Source organism: Aotus nancymaae, unplaced genomic scaffold (assembly GCF_030222135.1).
Source record: "Aotus nancymaae isolate 86718 unplaced genomic scaffold, 86718_ANA_hifiasm-v0.15.2.pri h1tg000011l, whole genome shotgun sequence".
In the NCBI taxonomy this organism is placed as follows: Eukaryota; Metazoa; Chordata; class Mammalia; order Primates; family Aotidae; genus Aotus; species Aotus nancymaae.
In genome coordinates this window covers 41,248,355-41,256,063 of record NW_026988422.1, presented here as the reverse complement: position 1 = coordinate 41,256,063, position 7,709 = coordinate 41,248,355, and the positions used below count along the sequence as shown (strand labels likewise).

Genomic DNA, 7,709 nt, shown 5'->3' with positions numbered 1-7,709 from the left:
GGGCCTGGATCTAGAATAGATATTGGCAGTATGAGAAGCCTGGGGTGTGGGGAGTGGAGAGGATCCCGGATGTGGGGTTTGGATAGGCAGAAAGGGTTTTACAGCAAGCAGGCTGTTCAGGGCCTAGTTATGTGTGCAGGGAGAGGCCTTGGTTGAAGACGGGGCTGGGGAAGAGTCAGGAACACTTGGACTGTAGGTATCACTAAAATGTGGGCCAATGCCAGTCTGTGTAAGACACAGGTCATAAGCAATGGTGTGGGAGAATCTAGAGGTGTTGAAGTGTTGGGTCTGCCCTGAATAGCCTATAGTTTGGTTGGAGAGATAAAGGGCCAGCCCATCAATTGGTGCCAACAGGCAAGATGTGGTCAGGCCCATGAGTTGATTGACAGTATCTCTTCTCTGTAGCTTTGCTGCAGAGAAGGGGCAGTATGCAAAGAAAGAGGACCTCTTTCTTCCTAATAGGCCTCAGGGAAGACTTCGTGGAGAAGGTGGGGCTTCAGCTGGCTTGGAAGAAAGACTAGGCTTTGAAATGGGGAGGCAGGAGAGAGGAAGACATTCCTGACCAGGGGGTTGGGGCATTCTTCCTTACCTGTGCAAACAAAGGTAAGGAGGCTGGAAAGTTCAGTGTATTTTCAGGGAATGGTGAGAAACCCATCTGGAGTGGAGGGAGGCTTCTGGTCTGTAGAGTGAAGCATGCAAGCTGCAACCTCGGAAGGCCCCCCAGATCTGGATGTACAGGATGGCATAGAGGTGATGAGGCCACACTTGAGGTCCCTCGATGGGAGGGGCCAGGAGTGAAAAGGAGAGGAGAGGTGACCTTACATAGCCATTTATAGTGAACACCATGGTGCTAAGCTTCTGAGAATGCCTGGCTGGTTGCCCCATCTTCACAATGAGGAAGCTTGGAGACAACTGGGCCCTCTGACAGCCAGGGTGGATATGAAGGAAGACAGGCTCTTTCAAGAATAGAACAGGGCCTCTAGGAGGCTGTTTATTAGGAAAAGAAGATTCTGGTTCGGGTCTCCTTCCAGGTCAGCTGGGAAGTTCTCTCAGGCTTGCCATCTTGTGTCCTGTTTTCTTCTACTTCCTCAGTGATGTGGACCAGGGTGTGGGTGCCCTGGGCCATGGCCAGGGGGTGGGCCACTGGGCCCTGGGCCATGGCCAGGGGGTGGCGCGCCAGGCCCTGGGCCATGGCCAGGGGGTGGGCCACAAGGCCCTGGGCCATGGCCAGGGGGCTTCCCGCCATGACCTGGAGGATGGCCATGGCCATGTCCCCCGTGGCAGTGTCCCTGTGAAAAGTCAAATGAACAACGTCAGAGTCAAGAGGTCATGGCTAAGCTTACCTAAGATCAACTCTCCATCTCCCTACTTCCCTGGGGGACTCAGGATTCCTAGGCAAGCAAGGGGTTGTGGTGGAGGGCGGGGGGCACAGATAGCAAATGACTGCTTCTAGCCCTCTGCCTTGTATCTTGGTGAGGCCAGAGCACTGAGCAGATAGAAGGGGAGCAACCTAGATTTATTGGTTTCTATTCTTTGAGCTGAGATATGACTCCCACTCCCTGGACCTCGATTTATTTTATTTGCAACTAAGAAGCAGAATTATTTCATCTTCTCCTTTCTCTCACCCAGGAACCCTTGCAGAGTGATTAGAGGCTTTGCCATGCTAGGAACTGCAGGCTCATTGTACTTAGCAAGGGTGAGGCTGGAGGAGGCTACATAAGAACTCTTTGAAGGCCAGGGACAAAGGGATACAGGAGGCTGGGTCAGGGGAGATGCAAGAGCTGAGGAGAAGGAGAAGGTGGACAGTTGGAGGATGAGAGGAGATGGAGGGTAGGAGGTAGAAAGGTGAGGATGTATGTATTCTTTTTATAGGTTGTGTGTGTGTGTGTACAGGGTGTGTGCTGCATTTACATAAAATAGCTATGTTTGTGTACATGTGCGTGGGTGGGTTCATATACAAACCTGCTATGTGTACAGATACGTGCATGGAGTGCATGGTTCTGTGTACATGAGTATGTGTGAGCTCATACCTGTTCCTGAGCAGATGCCAGACCCAAGAAATCAGGAAGAATACAAAGTAAAGTCAAAGCTTTTCTGCCTCAGCCAGAAGAGGCCTGGAAAAAGTGTGCTTTGACCTGCTATCTTGGGGGGTATCATTCCTGAAGCTCCAGGGTCAGAGGAGTTTCTTTGCCTCTTGCCACAAGCCCGGTGGGGGCTGGGGGGAGCGGGAGCAAGAGACACCACCTTGCTTCTATGGTAGGGGACTGGGGGCCTGGGACCCTGTGGAGCAGGGAAGGGCTATGCTCCCACTCTTGGGGCTGGATAACTCCCCAGTCTGCTTCTGCCTCCTAGGGTTTCATTAGGGCTTGGTACCAGTGGGGAAGAGGCAGGCTCCAGGGCTTCGCGCTTTCCTGTGACCATGGTAGAGTAGGCCCTGCCCCATCCAGGCTCAGTGAGGCCTGGAAACAGCCACTTCCCACCACACCTACTTTTCCACTTATGGCTCTTTTATTTGGGGGTTGGCGCACAGACCCAGGCCCAGGAACTGAGTCTGCTGGTGGTAGCCAGTGGATGAGGTGGAGAGGCAGTCTCCCTTCCCTGGCAGAAGTAGGTCCTAGGGGCCCCATAGTGTGGTTGGGGTTTGGGAGCAAGCCAGCCATCCAGCGAGGCTGTGAGGGTAGCCAGGAAAGCAGAAAAGCATAGAACAGGCGGGGAAGCAGCAGGAGAGAGGATGGGCTGCTAGGGCAGGGAGGGGATGCGAGGAAAGGAGAGAGACAGATGGGAAAACAGAGGAGAGAACGCCAAGAAGAAGGCTGCAGCCGGCAGGGGGTGGAGGAGTGCAGCCCCTCCCCCATGGGCTGATGCCTGAGCCTGCTCCCTTCTTTTCATTTGGGGAAGTGGTGGCTGCTCCCTGAGAGTCTAGGAAGGAGGCTGGCAGTCTGGAGAACATGACAGTGGGGAGGAAAAGGGGGAGAGCGTTGGGGGAACTTTCTTACCTTTGGACCTGTGGGAAAGGAAAGGAAAAAAAGCAGCAGCTTTGGTCATTTGGTTCTGCAGTAAAAAACCTATCTTTTCCCTGGCGCTAGGGATTTTGTGCCCACACCCCTACCCCAACAAGACCTCTCAGACATGGTCACTCGCTTGACAATCACTCCTTCATTCTCTCAGCAAAGATACATATTGGAAGTCAATATAAGGTTCAGTGGTGTGTCCCTGTGTGCTCAAGGGCTGGCTGAGCCCTCCTGGGTGGAGTGGGGCCAGTTAGGAGGTATGGGTTCTTGTCCCAACTCTGTCAGCCTGGAGGTGCTCCATGGTGGCCAACCCTGTCATTCACCTGATTTTTCTGCTTCTGCCTTCGTGCCAGCGACCCTGCCAGCCTCTCCATCTGTCACTGTCTCTGTCACACCCCACATATCTTGGCCCAATCTCTGCTCAGCGTCTCAGAGCTGTTTGTTGTCTCCTGTTTATGACCTTCTGTTCTCAGCTCTTGGCCTTTGCTCATGCCTCCTGCCACCTGGAAATCTCCCTGGCTCAGCTGTATGTTGTCCTCCTGCAGGAAATCCACATGGGAGCCAACCAGGCTGCCCAGCTGTGGGTCTGGTGGGCTCCTTCTGCAGCACCCACCTGAGTGGTCCTGTGTGTTCTGAAGTGCCCCGATGGTGGGAATCACCTGCTACTTCTTAAAGGCTAGGATGATCTTTTGTTCATTTTGAGGGGAAGCCAGTGGCACAGCTCCCAAGAGCTGGATTCTGGATTCCGACCCAGCCGAACTTCCATGGCCTTGCCCTGAGCGTGACCTCTAGTTCCCCTGGGCCTTGAGTGTGCAGTGGGAGAAGCATCTACCCTGTTAAGAAACATGGGTAAGCATGTTTCTTTTTCTTTTTTTTTTTTTTTTTTTGAGACGGAGTTTCACTCTTGTTGCCCAGGCTGGAGTGCAATGGCACAATTTCTGCTCACTGCAACCTCCACCTCCTGGGTTTAAGCAAATCTCCTGCCTCAGCCTTGCAGGTAGCTGGGATTACAGACATGTGCCACCACGCCTGGCTAATATATGTATTTTTTTTTTTTTTTAGTAGAGGCGGAGTTTCACCATGTTGGTCAGGCTGGTCTCAAACTCCCAACCTCAGGTGATCCACCCGCCTTGGCCTCCAACAGTGCTGGGATTACAGGCGTGAAAGCATGTTTCTTAAACTGTAATATGCTGTACAGAATATAAGGGCTTGTTTTCATTGTGGACCCCTACCACCACCTTCATACAAACACACACACACATATACATTTTTGGCACGCACTAGTTATGGCTGACTGATAGCCCCTGCTTTCACCACTCTCCTCCCTCTTCCAGTTCCCAGCCTCCCAGCCTCCCAGTCACAGCGCTTACCTGGGTCCATCTTTCTGGGGCAAGAGCAGGGAATGACACAAGGAACACCTGTGTTCAACGGGTAACTTTTAGTTTACTGTAATCAACTCACAGTCTTTCTCTTCTCCTTCCCAGGGCGTGCATGCGCGCGCGCGCGCGCGCACACACACACACACACACACACACACACACCCTTCAAAGGATGAAAGAGAAAAAACTGCCTCCTCTGGCTTAGCTTGGCACCAGTATAGAGCTGACACCATAGGTGCCAGGCATGGGGGTTAAATGAACACAGCGGGTTCACCTACATGGTGGTAGATGGAGACACAGCAGCACATGTACCAGCCCCTACACCCCATACTCTTAAACTTGCCCCCCTAGACTCACAATTATGTGTTAATCCGATTCTACTTGGGAAGATTTCAATCTCCATTCAGTCACTATTATGTTGTGTGCCAGCCATGTGCCTAGTCATGATACCCCTGTCCCTACAGACTCTTTTCCTTTGTAAACACCTGGCATGGGGTGGGAGCCGGAAGCTTGGCATGATCAGTGTGCCCAGAGCAGGGAAGGGGAGGATAGGGTTGGTAGGACAGGAATGGGTTGGTGGCCCCTGAGGAGTCCAGGGGACCCTGTGATTTTTGCCCTGAGGTACAAGCGAATGGAAAACTTCCATCGGGTCCTAGCTGCGTGTACCTGTCTCCTCCCATCAGGATTGGAAGGGAGTGGAGCTTGGGGTCTGAGCCAACTTGTCATTCACCAACAAGCCGTGCTGTCATGAGATGGAGCTGCCAAGGTACCCTGGTGCCAAGGCTGGCCATATCTTGCTTGGGGCTGGCATGCAAGTCACAGTGGACCACCCCAGAATGGACCCAGTGAACACACAGTACATTTTTTTTTCAAACCACGGATGGAAGTGTAGTATGTGATGTCAGGAGAAAATATACTTGACATCAGGCCTCTCTGGTACTTATAAGATTGCTGAGCATACAAGGACAAACAGCCCCTGCAATACAACAACCCCAACCTCTTGCAAGACACGGCCCCCTGAACCTTTTTTTTCTAGGGAGCCTTAGTTCCTCTTTAAAAAAAGTTTTTTTAAGGCAGACTCTCGCTTTGTCATCCAGGCTGAGTGCAGTGGCGCAATCGCAGCTCACTGCAGCCTTGACCTCCAGGGTTCAAGCAATCCTCCCACCTTAGCCTCGGAGTAGCTGGGACTATAGTCATGTGCCACCACACCCAGCTAATTTAAAAAAATTTGTTTTGTAGAGACAAGGTCTCACTATGTTGCCTAGGCTCAATCGATCCTCCCACCTTAGCCTCCCAAAGTGCTGGGATTACAGGCATGAGCCACTGCACCCGGCTTCCTGCACCTCTTGAGCCACCCATTTTCACTGGCTTCTACTTGTACTAAAAATGTTCAGCGGAGGTCAGCCTGTGAACTATACCCTTGGTCTTTTCTGCTCCCTCATCCTTTCCCTTAGTGAGTGATGAGGCTAGAAGAGACCCATGGGGCTGGGCTTTGCAGGGAGAAGAGGTAAAGAAAACCTTAGGGCTAGTCACGATCTGGGTAGGACAAAAGAGAAAAGACAGTCCTAAGACTGTCTTCCCCAGTTCAGGCCTAGGTGTTTGAGTTGGCAGTTCTGGAAGGGACCTCATGCAATTTCTTCCCCTCTCAGCTAAGCCCCCCTGCCTGCCATGGCAAAGACTGTAAATTAATCATAACTGAAGAAGAGAGCAGAAGTGCAGGGGCCCAGCCCAGGAGTGGGGACAGGGCAAATGGACAGATATGCATGCACACAGACACACACCTCCACGCAGAGACACGGAAGCACAGATACCGATTCAATGCATATACACACACAGAGATCCTGACCACACGGACACACAACATACCCCATAGAGACCCTACTGTCCCCAGCCAACAGCAAGCAGAGCCAGGTCCCTACCTGAGAGTGCAGAGCAGGGGCAGGAAGTCTGAGGCACTGTCTGTCCTCAGGTGTATTTGTACAGGTCAGGGAGGGGCTGGGATTGACCAGTTGCACTGGGAGGGCCAGGTACAGAAGGTTCGAGGGAATGAAGAGGGATAGGCTAATCCTTATCTGGGCAAAGGACAGTTGAAAGCAGGGTGTGTGTGTGTGTGTGTGTGCGCGCGCGCGCACGCGTGCACACATGTGTGTGATGGGGAGGCTGGGGAACAAGCCGTTACCAGATTGGTGTGGTAATGAGATGCCACAGAATCCAGGCAGAAGTCTCCAACGCTGACAAGGCTGTTTACACTAGGGACTGGCTCTGAACATTTGTAGAGCTCCTACTGAATGCCAGGCCAGGCATGCAGTGCTTCACACACATTAGTCAACCCACTGACTCCTACAAGTGGGTTGGAGGAAGACACAGTGACCCTAGTAGGGGACCTGGTGGAATCTTTGCCCTGGGTGCCAAGCCCCAGGCATGAATTGTGATGTGCTGCCCAGCCCAGGGAGCTAGCCTGATAATGGAAATCACACACAGAAAAGGGAACTTTTGGAATGGACCTAGGCAAGCAGGGAGGGAGCCCAGGCTGCCAGCTGGCTCTGCACTCTGAAAGCCCCTGTGGTCTGGTCTCCACTGACTCCTGTGGCCTCTGCTACATGCCACAACCTCTTGCCTGGTGTGCTCTAGCCACAGTGGCCTTCCTTAGTCGCCTGCAGACAGACCCAGTGCCCTTGCTCAGCTCTCCTGTCTCCCTGGGTCCTTACTCCTGATGTCTTTTGCTCCCAGTGGGGACTCTGTGTTTCTCAGAGGCAGGGGCTGTGGTGGCTTGCTTTCTTTTTTGAGACAGAGTCTCACTGTGTTACCCAGGCTGGAGTGCAGTCGCACGATCTCACTGCAACCTCCGCGTCTTGGGTTCAAGTGATTCTCCTGCCTCAGCCATCACAGGAGCTGGGATTACAGGCATCCACCACCATTCCCGGCTAACTTTTGCATTTTTAGTAGAGACTGGGTTTAGCCATATTGGCCAGGCTAATCTCGAACTCCTGACCTCAGGTGATCCACCCACCTTGGCCTTCCAAAGTGCTAGGATTACAGGCATCAGCCACCACACCCAGCCTGTGGTGACTTTCTTAGTCACCTTTATATCCCCTCAATTAGAGCAATAAATACAAAGGTAACATAACCACCATCAGGATACCATTTAGAAAATGGGAGTGATCCTCCTTTATCTCCATGGTGGGCAGGAAAGTATTTGTGTGTCAGGTTCTTTTACAGTATCGGTTATCTCATATCCGCTCTTGATCTTCCCCTCTTTTACAGACTAAAACACGCCAGTGTTCAGAGACATTAAGAAACCTGCTTGAGGTTACCTAGC

At 52.4% G+C, this 7,709-nt stretch overlaps 1 long non-coding RNA gene across 1 annotated transcript; it reads right to left on the bottom strand.

Annotated features, from left to right (window-relative positions):
• Nucleotides 1–957: 957 nt before the first annotated feature.
• LOC105724142 (uncharacterized) lies at nt 958–6,423 on the bottom strand. Its single transcript, XR_010342044.1, has 2 exons — nt 6,310–6,423; nt 958–4,429 (listed from the first exon to the last, which is right to left on the bottom strand). It is a non-coding gene; the product is annotated as an uncharacterized LOC105724142 (long non-coding RNA).
• Nucleotides 6,424–7,709: the final 1,286 nt, after the last annotated feature.